Source organism: Stegostoma tigrinum, chromosome 27 (genome assembly GCF_030684315.1).
Source record: "Stegostoma tigrinum isolate sSteTig4 chromosome 27, sSteTig4.hap1, whole genome shotgun sequence".
In the NCBI taxonomy this organism is placed as follows: domain Eukaryota; kingdom Metazoa; phylum Chordata; class Chondrichthyes; order Orectolobiformes; family Stegostomatidae; genus Stegostoma; species Stegostoma tigrinum.
Window position 1 is genome coordinate 30,673,848 of NC_081380.1, and position 23,016 is coordinate 30,696,863.

General features: G+C 43.0%; 1 protein-coding gene across 3 annotated transcripts in view; it reads left to right on the forward strand.

The window, feature by feature from the left end:
* The first annotated feature begins 645 nt into the window (after window positions 1-645).
* The window catches only part of LOC125464515 (coronin-6-like), a 222,945-nt gene continuing 200,574 nt past the window's right edge, over window positions 646-23,016 (forward strand). Inside the window, exons 1-2 of one of the 3 annotated variants that reach the window (XM_048556954.2) lie at window positions 647-1,185; window positions 4,787-5,050. The gene's annotated coding sequence lies outside the window, so the exon portion shown is untranslated. Of the gene's footprint in view, window positions 1,186-4,786; window positions 5,051-23,016 lie in introns of all 3 variants that reach the window. The other 2 variants (XM_048556953.2, XM_048556952.2) reach the window with 2 other exon arrangements.

Below are 23,016 nucleotides of genomic sequence, written 5' to 3' on the forward strand. Positions count from 1 at the left end.
AAATTAATTCTGCGCCTCTGCCAGAGGGCGTAGCGGAAGAATATTTACAAAGGAGATGAAAAACCACAAGAAGTAGGAGCAGAAGTGGAGCCTGCTCCACCATTTGATGAGATCAACGCTGATCCTCAACTTCCCTTCTGACCAAGGGGTGGTTAACTTTAATTTTCGAGTGCGCCTTATTTTCAGCATCAATTATTTGAACTAGAGCTGGCTGCTTTCTGTTTTATGATTCGTAGTTGTTTCGTTTTCAATCTCACTATTCATAAAGTTACTAATTCTTGAAAAGATGAATTACACAGTATGTTGAAACAAATCAAATGAGCATTCCCGCCTTCTCTCCCATTAAACTGTGTGCTTGACTATCCTGGGGCTCTTAAGCAATACGAACACAACAGAGCTGCCGCACTGTGCTTTTCTTGGTCACTGGGTTCAAAATGAAGACAAATATCGAAATCCTACTTTTCGCCTTATCGCTCCGAACACAGCGGGCGACTGAGGTGCTGCGCGGCCCGCTGTGTTCATCCAGCTCCACACTTTGTTATCTGAGACACCCCGCCTCAATACAATGACTTTGCACTTTCAAACATTCTGCCTTTAATTTGGCGTTTGTTTAAATACGAAAAGGAATACCGTACATTGCCGGTCTGAACGACAGCCGTCTAACTGAGAATACTGAAAGCAGATAAGAGGCTCCTGACATTCTAAATTCGAGTCGAATTGAAAAGCACGTGTCAGGCTGGATTCACGCCTTTCGTCCAAGAACCTGCGCAGCATTGCAGCAGTCTAAGCGGAATCATTCAGCTTCAACTACCTTTCCTGTTCTCCTCCTCTGATTATGTAAAAATCATTTGGCGGGGTGGGCGAGAGAAAGTTTCAGGTTTGCTTTGGCCCAAAAGTACCTTTGTTTAATTATAGGCATGTTTAACCTGGCGGAATACTATTGGAATCAGTTGTTCTGTCTGCGTCCAGCCAATTTGGCCGGCTCTGTCTCTCTCACACACACACACACACACACCACTTGAAGCTCTCTCACGCCCTCTGCATATTTTACTTCCCGGCTCCTATCAGCCGAGCCGCTTCGTCACTTTCCGTTCGCTGTCTCCACTCTATCAGTGGCTGGGTACAGTTCCTGGACCAAAACCTTTCTTGCATTTCTACAGACCGCTACTTCTCCCTCTCACTTTGGTAAGTGCAAGCTCTCTTTTTGTTATCACCCACCCACCATCTGTTTTAATAGACCCCCTCCCCTCTGGCTCAATAGTCCTAGAATGACCTCGTTGAAATAACACACATCCATATCCCACCCTAGACCCGATTCTATTCAGGCAGCGAACCTGTCAATTTAAGGATGGCTTTAAAATCTCAGAGACCAAATATCGTGTGTTTTCTCTTTTGCAATGTGAACCGCTATCCCGGATCTCTGCGATTACAGGAGCTGCCCCGGAGTATGTGTTTTTCTCTATATTTGGAAACTGACTTCTGAGCCTGACTTTGGGGGGGGGGGGGGGAACGCGGCGCTATTACCCGGAGCTGATAAGGGCGAGTCATTCCAAATGATCTCGTATTTTTTTGTTATTTGCTTGAATAAGTTAATTGACTCCCACCACCAGCAACCTGGGAGCTTTGATGTTTCGGGGGCTTCCCCCCCCGTCACGCCTAGCCGCTTCGTGTATCGGTTTGATGGTGTGTGTCGCTCTCGTTCAATTTTTAGCAACAGACCAGACGAGTCCAGGCCAGCTGTCAGTCTCTGTGAGCAGCAACTGTGTGTCAACTCCGGGGCAGCCCTCCCCCCTTCTCTCCCACCCCACCCCACCCCACCCCACCCCACCCCAGCAATAAATAGTGTTGGCAGATGACTGCCTCGATTCCCAAAGTCCACACTCTCGCTAAAACCTAGTTTTAAAAACGAAAAGAAAAATCCAGCCTGAAAGCCAGCACATTGACGGCAGAATGGTTTCTGACGCGAAATTGATCACATTAGCAATTGTGACACATTCTTTGCTGTACATTCATCAGCTTAACCTTCCCAGCTTTTATAGAAGTCACTCCATATATACTGTTCAGCATTTCATTTGAAAAATAGTCAATTTCCGGTAAAATTGCACGAAGTGAATTTTACTACAAAGTGGTGATAAATTGTGTTCACCATCCCCACTGTGTAATGCTGCAAGCCAGTGCAGTGATGAATGATGTTCGAGGAAGGAGATAGCAAGAACTGCAGATGCTGGAATCGGAGACAACAGTGTGGAGCTGGAGGAACACAGCAGGGCAGGCAGCACACTTAAGTGCCCTGACCCTATAAGTCGACTTTCCAACTCCTCCGATGCTGCCTGGCCTGCTGTGTTCCTCCAGCTCCATCTTGTGTTGTCCCTTGTAATCTATGAAGTTGTTTTTCAACTTTACCCATCAAGGTAGAGGGTTTAAACCTGACCCTTTCTGGAAAAAGTGACTGACTAGTTGGATAGAGATATGTAACATCAGGGTCTTTAGAATGTTACAGAGATAGTAGGAACTGCCGATGCTGGAGAATCTGGTATAACACAGTGTTGAGCTGGATGGACACAGCAGGCCAGCAGCGTCAGAGGAGCAGGAAAGCTGACGTTTCAGAAGGGTCTAGACCCAAAACGTCAGCTTTCCTGCTCCTCTGATGTTGCTTGGCCTGCTGTGTTCATCTAGCTCTACACCTTGTTATGTCAGGGTCTTTCGAATGTTATTCATGTATTATTGTTTAAAGTTGTGTTGCTCAAAGCTGCTTGTTTGTCCTGTTATTGGGTTTAGAATGATTCGACCCTGAGCGAGTTAGTGGGAAAGAGAGAGCTTCAGAGAGAGATCCACGTTTTGCGCATATGGTTGAGATGATGGAATGTAATTATTACAACTGCACAGACACAGCAGGCACTTTGCTGTTTGTGGCATTTTGCAGTGTGCAATGAGATGCATTACCAGTTGTGTTATTTTTGGAAAGAAAAATAGTGTAACATCTGAGATGAAATCACAAAATATTGGAAATACTCGCAGCGGAGGTGATGGCCTTGTAAGTATTATAGCTAGACTATTAATCCACAGACCAGGTCAAATTATTGGAGGCATGGTGGCTCAGTAGGTAGCACTGTTGCTCTCAGCACCAGGGATCTGATTCCAGCCTTGGGTGACTGTCTGTGTAGAGTTTGCACATTCTCCCTGTGTCTGCTTGGGTATCTGCCAGGTGCTCTGGTTTCCTCCCACAGTCCAGAGTTGCATAGGTTAGGTGGATTGGCCATGCTAAATTGCCCAAATTGTCCTCGGATGTGTAGTTAGGTGCCTTAGCCATGGGAAATGCAGGGATGAGGTAGGAAGATGGATGTGGGTGGGCTACCCTCTGGATGGTTGGTGTGGACTTGTTGGTTTGAATGGCCTGTTTCCACACTTTGGGGACTCTATGAAAAAAATTCTGTCATAGCAGAGAGTGGAATTTTAATTCTACAATAATCTGTTCATGATGACCATGAAGCCATCACTAGTTGTCAGGAAAACCCTGTCTGGTTCACAAATATCCCTCCAGGATGAAATCTGCTTTTGTTACCTGGTGTGTCTACATGTGACACCAGACTGAAGGCAGGGTGGTTTAATTCTAACTGCTTTCTGGGTATTAGTAATGGGCAATAAATGCTGATCCAACCAGTGATGTCCACATCTCATTAATGAATAAAAAAAGTTCAGCCAGCATCTGTGGACAGAGACAAAGTAAACAATCGTTTTGGCTTAATGATCTTTCAGTGTTATTTTGGAAGTTGACTTGGACAGTAGGGTTTTTTGAGTAAAGGAATGAGCCTTTAATCCTTGCTTAAATCACTGGAACAGACAGACAAGGTCTAGCTTACATTGTCTGATCATTGTTAGGAGTAGGCATTTCAAGATTGCCTCCACTGTTCAGTATCATGGCTGATCTGCCCCAACCCCAATTTGCCACCTGCCTACCACACCCCTTGATTTCCTGAGGTAGAGAATGCCAAAGATTCCAGATCCCAAGTGTACACATTTTTCGTCTGAGACCTAAATGATTGGCCCCAGAGAGAGTGTGTGTGTGTCTGTGTGTGTGTCCACCCTGTCAAGTCCCTCAGAATCTTATATGTTTCTGTAAGATCACTTTTTCAGATCTCTAAAGGCTAGGACGTCCAATTTAGAAACATAGAAAATAAGGAGTCTATCAGACCCATTGTCTTACACACTGATTATAGCTGATCCTCTGGTTCAACACCATGCTCCCACCATCTCTCCATACTCCTTGAAATCTTTAGTGCCTAGAAATCCAACTTTTTCTTTCCTGAGCAACGACAACAACAAAAACAGACGTTGCTGCAAAAGCTCAGCATATCTAACAGCATCAGTGAAGAAAAGTCAGAGTTAACGTTTTGGGTTTGGTGACTCTTGTTTGTTAAATATGTTTAGTGATTTGGGCTCCACGGCTTTCTGTAGTTAAAAAATCTACAGGTTCTTATCCTCTGAATGAAGGCATTTCTTCTCATCTCAATCTGAAATGGTAAATTGCATGTTCTTGAGACTAGGGCTTCCTTGTCCTGAAAACACCTGTACCACCATTCCCCACCCCCACCCTGGCTGGGATAATCTCAATGCTGCAGGCCATTTGTCCACCCTGTTATAATTTTATTTGTTCCAATGAGATCCTCTCTCATTCTTCTAAAATCCAGTGAATGCCAGCCCAGTCAATCCAATCTTTCCTCATATTGACAAACCTGCCATTTCAGGAATCAGTGTAATGATCTTTGTTGCCCTCCCTCTATTGCAGAAATAACCTTCCTGTGGTAAGGAAATCACAACTGTAAGCATCCTGTCATCGCAAGACAACCCTCTCAGTCCAGGCACTACTCTAGGGAAGCTTGCAGCATGGTCTCCCAAGTTGTGTATAGCCTCCGATGAATATGGAGACCGAAACTGTGTGTTGAGTGCTTCAGATGTGATGTCAAAAAACTCCATGCAATAGTTCCTTGTTCTTGTACTCCAGTTCTGTATTCCATTTCAAATAGTGCAGATAAAGTTTGGAACACCTGGGGTAAGGCATAAACTAACACTCTTGGATTTGTGGGTACTATTAACTGGGATTAATCTGTGAGTCTGTGCTGTTAGCACCGAGCATTGACTTAATGGTGCAAATTAAGTAGAGTTCTCTTTAATCATCTAAATAACTGGAAAATCAGGTGTAATGTGTGCCTGAATATCTGACTACATATTCACCTTGTGGCTAAAGTTACATATTTCCACCTTTGTAACATCGCTTGATTTGGTCCCATCCTCAGCTCATCTACTGCTGAAGCTCTCATCCGTGTCTGTTATTATTTTTGGACTTGCCTATTTAAGGCATTGTCTTGACTATCTCTTTTCCTTCAGTAGGCAACATGGCTGTCATATTTACCTTTATATCACGGTACTTTTAAAAAAGTAACTCTGCCTTGAATGACTTCACAGACATTTAAAGCAAGAAGGTGTTGTGTAATACAATTTCTTTCTTTTAGTATGTTCACTGTGAACTTCCTCAGGATTCCTGGTATCTCTGCCATTTGCAATGGTCAGTTGGGAATAATCCTGAGCAAGTTCACAGTGAATATACTAAAGGAAAGAAGTTGTATTACACAACACCTTCTTACTTAAAATGTCTGTGAAGTCATTCAAGGCAGAGTTACTTTTTTAAAAGTACGGTGATACAAAGGTAAATTTACGGTCATCCAAGTCTCTGCCCATGTCTTTGACTAAGACCCATTCACACATCAGCCCCGTTATTGCTGATGTAAGTAAACGTGACTAAACATTGCTTAACTTTTCAAATTTCACGTTCATTCGCGGGTTCAGTTTCTTCTATCTCTGCTATTTTCTTGTGCCTTAAAAACCTCCAACATCTTCACACTCCTGCAGTTCTGGCCTCATGGGCACCCCTGTTTTAAATTGCTCTGATCTTGTTGCAGAGGGGTTCAGCTTCCTGGACCGTAAGTTGTGTAATTCTCTTCATAAATCTCTGAGACTCCCCACTTTAATTCCTACCTCTTCAAGTTGCTACTTAAAACCTAGCTTTGACCAAACTTTTGGTAATTTAGACTTAATAACTCCTTAAGTGACACAGTGTTATATTTTCTGTTCTGTCAGCATTTTTTCTATGTTAAATGCTGTATATAAGTGCAAGTTATCATTGAAAATGACTATGGATAATGTGAGAACATAACAGAAATGGTTGTAGACGTTAAGAAGGATATAAATGACATTACATCTTTGCTAACACAGCATCAATCTGCTAATTTTGGTAAAGAAGTGCCATAAAGGGAGGAGGGAGGGGAAGAAATAATCTGGAATTGCTTTGCAGGTTTTTCCTGTTTAGCTGCTGTAACTTTAGCAAAAGAATGGTAGAAACCCAGATTCCTGGTATCACTGCCAATTGCAATGGTCAGTTGGGAATAATCCTGAGGAAGTTCTGTGAATATACTAAAAGAAAGAAGTTGTATTACACAACACCTTCTTACTTAAAATGTCTGTGAAGGCAGTCAAGGCAGAGTTACTTTTTTAAAAGTAGTGATACAAAGGTAAATATGACAGCCATATTGCCGATTGAACATTCCACAAACAGCAGAGTGATCACTGATTAGATAGTCTGTGCTAGGGGCCAGACTCCCCACTCTTCAGACAGTGTCAGGCCATCTTTTGTGTCCATGTGAGGGTAAGTAGGCTTTGATTTCACATTTGAAAAGTGGCACCTCTGACAGTCCAGCACTCCCTGAATGTTGCACTGAATTGTCAATCCTTGATAAGATTAAACCATCCTATCCTAATCCCCACATACTTTAAAGGCATCATTGGTGTATTACAGGAAGGTTTAAGATGTAACAGGTACAGCATTATAGGGCAGGAAAGATTTCACTGTGCATAGAACTTCTCCGTTGTGCCTGTAGCATAAAATTTGAAAGCCTCAATGACTTTCATTGCCACCAGTTGTAGGTGGATGATCTTTTTCAGGATTAATGTTTTATAAATGCTGCATGTCTTTTTATTCCTGCACCTGAGCTTCCTCCATGCCTGTGCAAGTCAGTCTATTTGAGCACTTGATTTTTGCAAGTTGTCAAGTTCCCGTTCTATCCCAGAGTGCTTCCTCCTCAGTAATAGGCCCTCCAGTGGACTGTGCTGTGGGGGATGTGCCTCAGTATAGCACTTTTGTTACTGAGTGAGCAGATTGTCAAACTCCAGCTGCAAAGATCAAAAAACAAGAAGTGTTGTACTGAGGTGGTGCTACTTTGCCAAAGGTGCTGTCATTTGGATGAGAAATATAGATGTAAAGATTATAGTTGCACTATTTCATAGAAGAGAGGGTGTTCTGATCACTCTGAACTGAAATGGATTGACTGGTCTTTATCACAACTGTTTGGGGGAGCTTGCTATATGCAACTTGGCTGCAGCGGGTCTGAGATTTATACCAGGCATTAATTCATTGGCTGTAAAGCATTTTGGGATGCTCTGTGGTGTTGAATGATGCTACATAAATACAAATATTTTTAAGTTCATCTTATTTGGCTGAAGATTGTTTTGCTCTATTGCTTTATTTCATTAACTTCATATATTTTCTGTTAACACCATATATTGCAGGCTTCACCCTGAGCAAAGCATTTAATTTTTAGCTACACAGTTCACTTGGTTCCAGAATTAATAAACCAAACAGGGAAACTTGTTTCTTACTCACATTTTGCTGATTATTGATGATTTCTATTATAGAAGTGTAGGAATCCTCAGGGTAGTCTGTTAAAATTGTCTACTTGTATCTCTGTTGTATCAGGAAAATAAGAAATTGCACTAGCAAGTGAAGCACTGAGGTTCAGTCTGAGATGAATGGTCTACGAAAATTCAGAGTGGTTATGTTACTCTTGTATATCACATTAAGACCATACATGGACTGCAGTGGACAGGTGAGATTTCCATATATGGGGGCATGGAGAACATACAAAAATGATATTGTAGAAGAATACCTGAGTGGAGAGGTTGTACTGATCAAGAACGATTGAACAATTCGGGCTTGTACCTCCTTGAAGAAACATTTTGGAGATGATCTGATGCAGTTCTTCAAATTTATGGAAGGAAAAGGTGTAGGGGGAGAGTATGTTGCTATTGTGGGCTCCCATAAGTTTGATAGGGAATCCAGGAGAAGCCTCTTTATTCAGAATGTGATCTTTGTGACCACTTGAAGTATTTCAGATGAATAACGTTGATGCACTTAAGCAAAATTTTAGATAAGCATGGGAGAGAGAAAGGAATAAATTACTGCTGGAATCTGTACTGAAAACAGCAAATGCTGGAGATCACAGTGGGTCAGACAGCATGAAGAGAGAGCAAAGCAACATTCAGAGTTTCGATAACACTCTGATGAAGAGATGACCTGCTGTGATCTCCAGCATTTGTTGTTTTCAGAGAGCAAGGAATATTGGTGAATAGATATGGTGATGGGGTTAGGTGAGGAAGAGTGGGAGGAGGCGTGTATGGAACATGGGCAAATGACCTGCTTCTGTGCTATAAATACATTGTACTACTTTGCCTGCTTGTGAATTTTATCCACACAGTTATTTTCTCAACCATTAAATGGATTCTTACAGATAAGCTATTGAACAACTCCAATTTATTGTTTGGAGCTTGCTACCTGTATGTGTGTGTTTTGGTTAAATATTCAGGACTCATTGCTAACATAATTCATACATACAATTTAATTTAATGATATCTACAAATTGTCTGCCCCTTAGTTGATGATCACTGTCTATTTCTGAACAGCTTCTTAAGAGTCTCTCTCAAGTCATAGTCTTTCCCTGCAATTACAGGGATTCAGCAGCAGCTTTCATCAATGAACAGATTATTGCAATAAAACTCATTGAAAAAGAGATTTTCTTCATTAAAGGGCTTCTTGACGTCAAAAAATTGTAATAATAGGAAAAAAGCTGTGACTTTGGCACAGTTATACAAATTATGTGACAGTGTCCATATTTGGAACGAATATGTTGAATGTACAACTGATTGCCTTGAGCTTTCAAGATTACCAAAGTCCATTTTACACTTTTTCTTAATGCTGGTGTTAATTTGTGCAGAATCACTGTTCCTTTTGAGTGAGCTAATGTCTTTGTTAAAAGAACATGGCAGGATTTGGTACAGGCATGCTCACTTTTCAAATGAGAACTATGGTGGTAATTCTGACAGTTTTGAAAGCAGCAATTCGAGGCACTTTACTGGCTTCAGGATGACACTGTGCCTGACATCATGCTGCTGTCACATCCTAGATCAGCTTCGATCAATTGTGATATCATGGCTTCAGCTGAATCATGACAGATGTATTACGATTGTACATTTTTGGGTTTGGGTGAGGATCTTCAGCGTGTGGTCTTTCTCAAGGTTCTGATAATTAGGAATTATTCTACAGTATTTAATATGTTCATTGTAGTGGATACAAGGTTAAATGATCATTTTAGACAAACATTTTCGGCGATTAGAGAAAAGATGACATGGAGTAGAATTTTATCAGTGATAATGGGAACTGCAGATGCTGGAGAATCCAAGATAATAAAATGTGGGGCTGGATGAACACAACAGGCCAAGCAGCATCTCAGGAGCACAAAAGCTGACGTTTCGGGCCTAGACCCTTCATCAGAAAATCATCCCACTTTTTTTTTCTGATGAAGGGTCTAGGCCCGAAACGTCAGCTTTTGTGCTCCTGAGATGCTGCTGGGCCTGCTGTGTTCATCCAGCCTCACATTTTATTAAATGGGGTAGAATTTTCTCATTTTCACTTAGTGTTTTGTTAAGTGAGATGCATGTTGGCCGTAGCTTGCAGCAAGCTTTCTCTTGCTATTCTCTACTTTTCACTGGGCTGTTTGTGACTCTTCTTGTGGAATGGCATGGCAGGAGAGGGAAAAGTGCTTGCTGTTCTTGGGACATTGCGTGTTCACCTTGGTGATACTGTAAGCCCAAGTAAGCATCGCTTCAGTCGCTGGGAGGCAAAATCTGCCCCTCACACTCTGATGCGGGACCGCTATGGCACAGCCAGGGAGGCTGGCATTCTATTTTGTGGTCAAGGCCCTGGAGATGCTGATGGAGAAGACTGTCCTTTTATTCTACTGACTGTAGTGGGAGGCCACACTACCGGATGTAGCCAGCCTGCACTCGGCTAGTGACCAGGGTCAGTGCTATGTCTGGAGTTAGAAGGAATGACCAGCAGTTCAGAAAGAAGGCCAGTGATGATCTGTGTTCCTCAGAGGGAAGTGCCCCCTTTTCTCCGTGCTATTTCACACTCACCATCCAGTCTAACTCTGTCACTACACACACATCTCAATAAAGGTCATAGATTACAACTCTGTGTTGAATGCATCGTGTCCAATCAAGAGTTTTCATTCCACCAAACCCCCCCCCCCCTCCCCCAACCCCAGTCTATGGACTGGTTTCACTTCTCTTGTCCCCTGCGCTTCCTGCTCACTCACTGGGGCCACCCCATACCCCTCGCTGCTGTATCATCACCAACTGCTCTTCCTTCCACCTCCAACATACTCAATCCCTCTCTTTATCTCATTGCAGGACAACCTGGCCCATTAAGCCTGATCTCTCCATGGAACTGTCTGTGGATTTAGCTGTAGTCCCCAGACTGCTTGAGCAGCAATTCCCTGGACGGGAATTGGATGTGGCCCTTGCCTGACTGTGGCAGTGCCCTGTGATTGATTGCAGTTCCCCTTTTGATCTGAACACAGACAGCATCCCTTTTGATGTTTAGATCTGGTCATTTAGTTGAAGCACATGCAGTGTTTTTAGTGGGTAGCCTGCCTTTGTGTGCTGCAGGAGTGATGTTGATGTGGCACCATCCTTTACAGCAACACATCTACCCCTTGACTGTTCAGTTCTTCCCATCCTGTCAAACTGGTTGCTTCTCCTCCTGCAGTAGGGAAGCAGTGTGAAATATATCAAGACTGGCAGTCTCCAAGTTGGTGAGTATGCAATCAGAAAGCAAGCTAAGAGCCATAGGATGAGTGCGGTATAGATGAATGAGGTGTGTGTGTGTGTGTGTGTGTGTGTGTGTGTGTGTGCATGGCTGTGTGCGCAAAGCAGCCTGGCAAATGTAAGCAGGTATGTGTACCCCTGAGTCCCAAAGTAAGATGTTAATTGGTGTGAGTTGCTCTGAGATGAACTGCAATGATGTGGAGAGGCTTGTAGGGGTAAAGGGTGGAGAATGGTGGGCATGGATCATACAGGAATGTTTTTGTGGAGACATGATTGGATCTTGTCCAGGACAGGCTGTCAGCAATGACACAGCCATGAGGCATCCGCTCTGAGTTACATCTTGTGGAACTTGCATTGTCTAAAGTCTTGGAAGAAGGGAAGAATTGGAAGTGGTGCATAAATAATGAACATAGATCATAGAACAAAGAACAGTACAGCACAGTGCAAGCCCGTTGGCCTGTGATGTAATGCCAACCTATTATCCTACTAACATTAATCTACCCTGCATACTCTACATTTTACTATACCCCATGTGCTTATCCAAGAGTGGCTTAAAATTCTCTTAAAGTACCTAACTCCATGACCACTGCTAAAAGTGCATTCCATACGCCCACCATTCTGTGTGAAGAACCTACCTCTGACATATCCCCACTACCTTCCTCCAATCTCCTTAAAATTATGCCCCCTCGTAATGAGTGTACTGTTAATGGAATGCAAGTGCATGGAAATGTTATGGTCGATGCTCAGTAGAGACATTCTGAAGTCAACACTTCAAGCTTAATAGGAAAATATGAAAAAAAACTCAATGTTTAGATACTGTATTTTTAATTCTCGCCATATTTTCCCAACTTTCCCAACGTGCCACACCACAGCAAGGAGGGGAATTCTGCTATTAAATATTTTCTTCATGAGTTGCTCATTATAGATCTTAAAAAGCTTAGAAAAAATGTGCTGAAGCTGAAGTATTTTGAAGACTTCACACCATCATTAGGCTGGGGAATGGGATCAATTTTGTATCAGCAGTTAAAATTGAGGTGACATTATTTCACTCTTGCACCAGGAAGTCCTTACAGTTAACAGCACAAGAGTTGCAGAATTCCATTGTTGGCTTGTACCTTAAAATTGATTCTTTGTAATCAGCAGAACTGTGGATGCTGGAAATCAGAAACAGAAAGAGAAATTGCTGGAGAAGCTCAGCAGGTCTGGCAGCATCTGTAGAGAGAAAGCAGAGTTAACATTTTGGGTCCAGTGATCTTTTTTGTGAAAGTTAACTTCATTTTTTCCTCTCTATAGACACTACCAGACCTGCTGACTTTTTCTAGTGATTTCTAGTTTTGTGTGGCTTTACGAGAGAGATGACTTTAATACAGGAGGTGAATGGCACTATTGATAGTCATGAGAATGTGTGCATTATGACTGAATCTTACATATAGGCTGATTCTGGTAGAAAAGAATATCAAATGATGACCTAGTAAATTAGGATGATGTGTAGTACAAGATGCTGTTTGGATTAAATTAATCAAACTTGGCTAAGACAGTGGTGAGGGAATTGAAATTAGTGTTGATCTTCCTGCATAGGAAAATGAAATTATTCCCCCCTTTATTCATTCATGGGATGAGGACATCACTGGTGAGGCAACAGTTATTGCCCATTGTGAATTAACCAGAGGGCAGTTAAGAGCTAGTCACATGTAAGCCAGACCTGGTGAGGATGGCAGATTTCCTTCCCTGAAGGGCCAGATGGGTTTTTCCCCAATAATAGGGAATGGATTCACGGTCATTATATTCTTAATTCCAGATATTTTATTGAATTCAAATTCCACCATTTGCCATGGTAGGATTTGAACCAGTGTCCCACAGGCATTATCTAAGTCTCTGGATCAAGAGTCCTATGATGATACCACTAGGCCATTGCCTCCCCCCAATTGAAAGCTTGCACTTTTCACCTTTATGTGCCAGTATCCATTAGAATGTGCTCTGACCAGGTACAGAGAGGTGAATCAGCTCCTCTCTTTACAACCTTCCCTGGTGGCAGTGATAAAGATTTGTTATTTTTAGAACAAGCCTATAATCTCTCTCCAACCAAAATGGAGATAGCTAATTTCTACTGTAGCAGTAAGGAACCAATTTCAATGTTTCATTGAAAGAAAGCAATTTTATTATTTGCTAAACTTGGAAAAATGATAAAGACACAATGTCAAGCATATGGTCTCTCTCGCGTGTGGTCTCGCTGTCTCGCACACGCACACGCACGCACGTGCACTGTCTCTCACGCACACTCTGTCATGCAGACGTGCCCACAAACAGATGCTTACGAAGTTAAAAAGTGGCTAGCCCCCAAAAGAAAAGGAAAGTTAGAATATGTAGGTGGTTTTAACCTGACACTATGATTGTTGAGATCGTACCATCTAAACAATTAGTGAAAGAAACCGTTGCTGTTATGCTTTGAGTTCTCAATCATTTAGTGTTCTTTTTAATCCGCTTTGACACTGGGTGCTTTTCTTCTTCAGTGACAAAGAGAGAAAGTTCATCAACTTTTTAGTTCTGTGTCTTTAGTTAATTTCATCCCTCTTTCTCTGCCAAAGGAAACAGCTTCATTTATATGCTTTGATGCATTCCCATATCTGAGTTTATTGTTTCCAAGCTTAACACTTGCAGATAATGTTTTCATCACCAACGTGCAAACATTCTTATCAAGGTGTAAAATAAAAATAGGAAAACAAAAATGAAAGAACTAAAAATGTTGGAAATCAGAAAGAAAAGCAGAAAATGCTGGAAAAATTCAGCAGGTCTGACAACATCTGTGGAGAGAAATTAGAGTTAATATTTTAGATCCTGTGACCCTTCTTCAAAAATGATGGTAGCTAGGAAAATTTTGTTTGTACATTGAAGAGGGTGGGTCAGAAGTAAATGATAGGTGGAGATGGAGCCCAAAGAGAGAGAAAAACAGTTAGACAGATAAGAGTGGATAAGCGTTAGCCTAGGAGGATGAATATCAGCTAATAGGGACTATTACTCACTAACAATCGGTTGTGTGTAACAGCAGACCATGTGATAACAAGGCCTGGTGTGTGGGGATAGGGGATAGTGTCCAGAAGTCTACAGAGTTCCCAAGAGGACGTGAAGTGCTGTTCTTCCAGCTTATCTTGAATAGAAATGGAGCATTGCAGCAAGCCTGAGATGGAGATGTTGGCTAGGAAACATAACTATGTGTTGAAGCGGCAAGCAGCTGGAAAATCAGGGTTTTTTTGGCAGACAGAACATGTGTGTTCAGTGAAGTGGTCACCCAGTCTATGCTTTGTTTCCCCAGTGTAGGGAAGACCACATTGCAGGAAAGTGCAGGTGAAGTCCTGTTTCACTTTGGATACTGAGGAGGGAGCAAATAAATGGGCAGGCGTTACGCCTTCTGCGGTTGCAGAGGAAGGTGCTGTGGGGTGTTGTTGGAAGTGAAGGAGGAGTGGACTAGGGTGGCCCAGTGGGAATGGTCCCTGCGGAAGGCTGACATGGGAAGGGAGGCAAATATGTGTCTGGTAGGTGGCATCTCACCATAGGTAGTGGAAATAGCAACTAATGGTTCACTGGATGTGGCTACTGGTGGGATAGTAGGTTAGATAAAGAGGGATCCTATTGTTATTGTGGGAGGGAAGAGAGGAGGTGAGGGCTGAAGTGTGGGAAATTGGTCAGACCCACTGAGGGTCCTATAGTGCTGGGAAATCGGGAGCTGAGGAAGCTGATCTACATTTCAGAGGCCCCCTTATCGAAATTGGCATCATCAGAACAGATGCAACAGAGACAGAGAACTGTGAGAATGGAATAAACTCTTTACTGGAAGCAGGGTCTGAGGGTGTCTCGTCAGTTGATCTATTTGTAGGGATGTTGGTGGCCAGCCTATCCCTAGAAAGGGAAACCGAGACGTTCATGAAGGGAAGAGCTGGAGATGGACAAGGTGAAGGTGAGAGGGGGTGGAAATTGGAAGTGAAATTTATAAATTTTTTCAATTTTGAATGAGAGAGGGAAGCAGTACTGATGATATCATCGATATACCAGAGAAAGAGTTGTGGCTGGGGCCCAGAATAGGACTGGAGCAAGGAACATTTCACATACCCCACAAACAGACAGGCATAACTGTGGTCCATGTGGCTATCCGTGGCCACACTTTTGACCTGAAGCAAGCGAGAGGTATTAAAACAGAAACTGTTCAGAGTGAGATGAACACAGCCAGGTGGAGGAGGGTGGTGGTGGATAGGGACTGTTCAGGCTTTTTTTCCAAGAATTAGCAGAGACCCCTGACACCAACCTCATAGGGAATGGACGTGTAAAGGGATTGCACTTCCAAGGCAATGAGCAGGTGGTTGGAGCTTGAAATTCTGAAACTGGAGTAAAGCCCCAGGAGAATTGCGGATATAAGTGGAAAGGGACTGGACAAGGGGTGAAAAAAATTGAGCTGGGGTAGGAGGAGATGGCTCTTCTGTTATGCCAGTCTCGTGGATAGTTTCCCAGTATTGTGCAGACTTTCAAGTGAAGATTGTCAATAATACAATGGGTACACAATATCCACGAAGGCATTTGCAACATTAGTTAGCACCTTCAGCAGAGGACGGAGGCTCATTTGAGAAATATTCTCCCAGTATTGTCAAGTTGCATGAACTCGAACAGGTTACAAATGGAGACAGTGTAATTAGCATCAATCACTCTGAATTCAGGACCATAGAAAATTGGCCAGTAGTGTAACAACAAAACGTAGAAGTCGTCAGGATAGTGGCGCGTAAATTATTGGGTTAATTTAAGAAAAGGAGGAAATAATGGGGCATATAATAGACAAATCTTGAATGAGTTGATGATTACCACTGGAGTTGTATTTTTTTAAAATATTGACTTGGCTGCAGTGGTAATGGTCTGAATTTTTTAGAGCCTCTCCAATTTGGGAAATGTATCCTTAGATTGTACAATCTCTTATTTAAGAGGATTTGTCAACTTTACATCAGTTAAAGGAAGTTCCTAAAATCTAACATCTGGAAGAGTAGCCTATCACTTGGACAAACATGAGTTGACTGAAGAATTATGCATTTGTGTGAGATAAGTCTTGTTTGACTAACCTATTTAATTCTTCTTGAGGTGGTCAGTAGCCTAGTGGATAAGGAGTGTTGTCTATGGGTCGTTAAAAGGTGTTTGAAAAGACTTTGCACAAGAGATGATCACCAAAATTATAAGTATTGAATTGGAGGTAACATTGGAGAAGTTTGGAGATTAGTTGGGAAGAGAAGAGCCAGCATAGGGATGCAGGGAATGCTTTGTAACTGGCATCGTGTGATCAGTGCTGCCTTGGGATTATATTTGTGTGTCGTTTTTTTTCAACATATTATTATAACCAGAGGAATCGCCCCTTTTGGTTTGAGGCCCTGTACAGTCATTAAAAAAGCTGAGCCAGTTCCCAGGTTTACTTGCGTGAAAGAGAGCATAATTTTCTTCCATATTAAACAAAAGAAAATAAGAAAACATACCATTCAGCACATAATGTTTTGATCCCAGCTGACATTACTACAGGGCAACTCGGATCCCAGAATGGCACTTGACTTGACAGATTCATTTTATTCTGATGTGGTGATGATTCATAGAAATGTAAGGTCAGAAGTCAGGATATTTGCTGAAGGGTGCACGATGTTCAATATCATTTGTGGTTCCCCAGACAAAGTATTCTGTGTCTAAATGCAACGGGGCCTGGACAACTTCCAAGTTTAGGCTGACAAGTGGCATGCAAGTGCCAGGCAATGACCCTCTCCAACAAGGAAAATTTAAGCATCGCCCTTTGACATTCAATGGAATTGCCATCACTGAATCCTTCACCATCAACATCTTATGGGAATCCTGCAAATTGCTCACCTCCTGTCTCCCCAAAGCCTGTCCACTGTTTCAAGGCACAAGGAAGGAGTGTGTTGGAATACTTCCTACTTGCCTGGATTGATGCAACTATCGCAGTGCTCAAGAAACTTGATACCGGGTCAAAACAGCCCTCTTGGTTAGTAGCACATCCACAAACATTTACTTCCTCCGTAGCTACAGTGTGTACAGTCTACAAGATGCACTCAAAAATTCACCAATGCTCTTTATAGGGGGCTATACAGCATGTGGACTGCAGCAGCTCAAGAAGACAGCTCACCACCAGTGGTTAGCACTGCGGCTTCAGCACTAGGGACCCAGGTTCGATTCCACCCTCTGGCGACTGTGTTGGATTCTGCACGTTTTCCCAGTGTCTGCGTGGGTTTCTGTTGAGTGCTTCACTTTCCTCCCCAGTCCAAATTTGTGCAGGTTAGTTGGATTGGCCATGCTAAATATTGCCCTGCAGTGTCCAGGGATGTAGAGGTTAGGAAAGCTCGCTATGACAAAAACCCCATGCGGGGTTATGCTGGTGGGAGTTAAGGTCTGGGTGGGATTCTGTTCGGCGGGTCAGTGCAGTCTCAATGGACTGAATGCATCTTTCTGTACTGTAGGGATGCGATGAACTAGAGATGAGCAATAAAATGCTGGCCCAGCCAATGACGCCCGTATCCCATGAATGAATTAAAAATAACGCAGGGTTGTGGATTTTACGACAGAAGTTTGTTACATTAAAAACACCCAAGCTATCTAAATATAGAACACAGTTTGAAAGATTGTGTTTTCCAATGAAGCATTCTAAAGGCTACTAAATATTGTGTTCAGCTAAATTTCACTAATTTTGCTGTCCTATTCAAATGTATGTATTTTCTTAAAATAACACAGTTCAAAATGTGCTTATGATTTCACAATTGTTAAAGGTCGTCACTTTTTTATTGAGAGCAGTTTAAGGATTGGAAACTTTGTTTGCAAGCATCTGTGTATTTGACTTTATGAAGTTAAAGTTCTGGTTTCCCTTTTTTCACAAGGCAAACATAATCTTTTAGGCATTTCCTCCTGGAGGAGTAATGATAGGTATCTGCTGGATCATGCAGTATTAAATTGAGTTTTTTCTTACTCTATATTCCATTGTTCTGCTATCCTGTCCACTTCATTTGTCCGAGTCAGGCATTCCCAAGAGCTAATAAATCCTTATCACATATTTGCAGCATTTAGCAATGGTCCAGGCTGGTTTCTCCAGTTTCTGAGTGTTATTGGTTAGCCCCAGGTCTGAACGTGATAGCGAAGACAAAGAGCTTGTTTGAAATTGCAGTATTATTTCCCTAACGATTTACCTGTGAATTTATTCTGCTTGAAACGTTCTCTCAACATTGTGCGTTTACGCAGGTACAGGAATAGGATTGTCAGTGAGATGAATGAAAATAGGCTAATGATTTCAAGGTGTGCATTTTGGTTGTGTTTGTAAAAGTGATGCACCGGTGAGATGGTAAAATGTTAATTTTTTTAAGGAAGTTCTTGAGCCATAGGCGAGGGAGGCCTTGGTGGGGTGAGGAAGGGGCAGTGGGGGGTGGAAGAGAGTAACAACAAAGAGGGAGGGACAAGTGGTTTGGTGGACATTCTGAGTCACAAATGACTATAATAGTTTTGATGTGTCATTGGGTTGCCAGCTCATTTCTCTTAAAACAATGAGCACAAAAAATTACTAGCAGAAAAACAAAGATTAAAATCCTTACAGGAAATTCTGATGAAACCTTTGTACCATTGTCCCCAGATGTCTGCAGCATAATCAGACTAAATAAAAGAGGTTACATACGTTAGCCTGATCTCCAGTTTGCCTTTAATACATTCAATTAGTCATAATTAGTGACCCTTTCAAGATGTTATTAATATTTATTGACACACGAGACAGTAATATTTCTGGAAGGTATGACATTGATTTGCAGGAATTCTGTTTCAGCTGCATTACATTGAATAAGCCAATCTAAAAGGAAACATCAGCAAAACAAATACGAATAAATTATAGAATCAAATGCAACGAAAAATTGAGGTCTCAGAAGTACACCCAGGACTATATTTGAACTAACTTGCGAAAACTATATGTTGATGCTTGCTTTCTGGCCAGCATTATAGCACTTGAAGCGATTATATAAAAGTGTTTAAGTTAAGAGTTCTTGCATCAGAAGAAGCCGTGATGACCAGTTTTATTTTCAAATATGTGTGTGCTTAGTGAACTTGCACAGTTTCAGTGATGGCAAATGAAAAGTTTACAATTTTGAGACCATTTGCTGTCAGTGACATAACGTGCATTATTCGTAAATTTCCAAACTTTGTCTAAAATCAATATGTTTATGTAATCCTACACAGCAATGGTATAATAAACATGTTCAATGTATTCCAAACATTGGGATGCATTTTTCGAACAAGTGCATTCATGAAATATATGGGATCTATAAGAATCTCTCTGACTCAGGTAGCGATTTGATGTTACCCCACATAACACAAAGAAAGCATAAAGTGATTATTTTCACTCTGTGATTTGTTAAAAATGCCATTTGGAGGTACTGTTTTCTTTCTGGATGATCTGTTAGACTAAATGTGCAGTAAGATTATGCTTGAGATTGAATAGGACATGTAGCTGCCTTAGCATAAAGTAAAAATACTGAACCTTTAGAACACTGAGTTAGTTTTTTTTCTGGGGGTCACTGCAAATTGACAGATGGTGAGTTTGGGCTACATTTTGGTGGATTTGAAAAAGATTAAGTTTCACTCGACTGTTCCCACCAAGGTAGAGTAACGTTTCATGATACATTGATGTAATGAAGCCCAAAGGTCCCAGATTAAATTGGCTTGCTGGATTCCCCAAACAGTTGTCACTTCAGAATCTCGGTTTCGTAATATTTTGAAAATTAACATGAAATATTGAAATTTAAACTTTTGGGAGGCAAACACAGTATTCCACAGGGGGGAGTAAATGGTGTGTAGCGACAATTGTCCACTGTTGAGTGTTGCTGATTCTCCAAGAATTCAGCGTTAGCGATATCCAACATTAGCTGGTAAAATAATCTGTAAAAGGAATGTGCTACGTTTATCATTTGGTCTTCTATGTTTTAATAGCTCTGTGTACGTCATTAACTTTTTTAATGCAGTTTTGTACTATTCAATGATGTCAATTTAAAAAGGAGGAATCTCCCTTTCTTTAGAATGTAAGAATTATAGATATTTTTTAATCAACCTGTTCAGAGGTAACAAAGTGTAGAGCTGGATGAACACAGCAGGCCAAGCAGCATCAGAGGAGCAGGAAGGCTGACGTTACCCTGGTGCAAGTGGGACTTGAACCTGGGCCTCCTGATTCAAAGGTAGCGACATTATCATGTGCCACAAGAACTCCTTGCAAGGGCTAGAGGGTTCTTTGCTTGTTTAAACATATTCTTTGTCACTGTTAATGTTAGTCACATGCAGAGTGTCTGTATATGCTGATAAATGGATGTTTGTCCTGATTGGAGGGCTAAGGCAAGTGGTACCTCCCAGGCATTAGCTCTGGGGCTTCAATCTTTCATCATCAATATTAATAATTTCAGTAGTTTAATAATTTAGGACCACCTTCAACCTTGGAGTGAAAGGAAGTCATCCTCTCTGAAAGGACAGCCTAAGAAATAGCAATGATTGGATGAAAGATGAGAGATTTGTATTTCCAATTCTGTAGATGCCACTAAATTAGAAGGTACATTAAGTTGTGCAAATGAGGGCAGGATGTTACACAGGGACATGGATTGTCAGTGGGCAAAAACATGGAAGATGATGTTTGCATACGAAAAGGACAAGCAGGAAAAGACTGGTTGGTCTATCGTTTGAATATGAGATCATCTACTTTGGACCTTAATTCAGAGTATATTCTAAATTTACTCTAATGAGCTAGAAACTGTGGAGATTTGAGAAGCCAAGTATACAAATTACTTAAAACTGGTAGACAGGTATATAAATGAGTCAAAAAAAAAGCTGATGGAATGTATCCCATGGGGTTAGATTACAATGGGAGGAAATAATGTTTTAATTGTGTAAAGCCTTGGTCAGACTCCATCTGGAGCCATCTGTTCAGTATTGGATACCATAGACCAGGAAGGATATGAGAGATAATGGGAACTGCAGATGCTGGAGATTCCAAGATAATAAAATGTGAGGCTGGATGAACACAGCAGGCCAAGCAGCATCTCAGGAGCACAAAAGCTGACGTTTCGGGCCTAGACCCTTCATCAGAGAGGGGGATGGGGGGAGGGAACTGGAATAAATAGGGAGAGGGGGGAGGCGGACCGAAGATGGAGAGTAAAGAAGATAGGTGGAGAGAGTGTAGGTGGGGAGGTAGGAAGGGGATAGGTCAGTCCGGGGAAGACGGACAGGTCAAGGAGGTGGGATGAGGTCAGTAGGTAGCTGGGGGTGCGGCTTGGGGTGGGAGGAAGGGATGGGTGAGAGGAAGAACTGGTTAGGGAGGCAGAGACAGGTTGGACTGGTTTTGGGATGCAGTGGGTGGGGGGGAAGAGCTGGGCTGGTTGTGTGGTGCAGTGGGGGGCCCAGCTATGCCTGCCTCTTTGTAGGAACAGTCCCTCTTCCGCACCTACACAGGCCCCAAACCCCACCTCTTCCTCCGGTACATTGATGACTGTATCGGCGCTGCCTCTTGCTCCCCAGAGGAGCTCGAACAGTTCATCCACTTCACCAACACCTTCCACCCCAACCTTCAGTTCACCTGGGCCATCTCCAGCACATCCCTCACCTTCCTGGACCTCTCAGTCTCCATCTCAGGCAACCAGCTTGTAACTGATGTCCATTTCAAGCCCACCGACTCCCACAGCTACCTAGAATACACCTCCTCCCACCCACCCTCCTGCAAAAATTCCATCCCCTATTCCCAATTCCTCCGCCTCCGCCGCATCTGCTCCCACGATAAGACATTCCACTCCCGCACATCCCAGATGTCCAAGTTCTTTAAGGACCGCAACTTTCCCCCCACGGTGATCGAGAACGCCCTTGACCGCGTCTCCCGCATTTCCCGCGACACATCCCTCTCACCCCGCCCCCGCCACAACCGCCCCAAGAGGATCCCCCTCGTTCTCACACACCACCCTACCAACCTCCGGATACAACGCATTATCCTCCGACACTTCCGCCATTTACAATCCGACCCCACCACCCAAGACATTTTTCCATCCCCTCCCCTGTCAGCTTTCCGGAGAGACCACTCTCTCCGTGACTCCCTTGTTCGCTCCACACTGCCCTCCAACCCCACCACACCCGGCACCTTCCCCTGCAACCGCCGGAAATGCTACACTTGTCCCCACACCTCCTCCCTCACCCCCATCCCAGGCCCCAAGATGACATTCCACATTAAGCAGAGGTTCACCTGCACATCTGCCAATGTGGTATACTGCATCCACTGTACCCGGTGTGGCTTCCTCTACATTGGGGAAACCAAGCGGAGGCTTGGGGACCGCTTTGCAGAACACCTCCGCTCAGTTCGCAACAAACAACTGCACCTCCCAGTCGCAAACCATTTCCACTCCCCCTCCCATTCTCTTGATGACATGTCCATCATGGGCCTCCTACACTGCCACAATGATGCCACCCGAAGGTTGCAGGAACAGCAACTCATATTCCGCCTGGGAACCCTGCAGCCATATGGTATCAATGTGGACTTCACCAGTTTCAAAATCTCCCCTTCCCCTACTGCATCCCTAAACCAGCCCAGTTCATCCCCTCCCCCCACTGCACCACACAACCAGCCCAGCTCTTCCCCCCGACCCACTGCATCCCAAAACCGGTCCAACCTGTCTCTGCCTCCCTAACCGGTTCTTCCTCTCACCCATCCCTTCCTCCCACCCCAAGCCGCACCCCCAGCTACCTACTAACCTCATCCCACCTCCTTGACCTGTCCGTCTTCCCTGGACTGACCTATCCCCTCCCTACCTCCCCACCTACACCCTCTCCACCTATCTTCTTTACTCTCCATCTTCGGTCCGCCTCCCCCTCTCTCCCTATTTATTCCAGTTCCCTCCCCCCATCCCCCTCTCTGATGAAGGGTCTAGGCCCGAAACGTCAGCTTTTGTGCTCCTGAGATGCTGCTTGGCCTGCTGTGTTCATCCAGCCTCACATTTT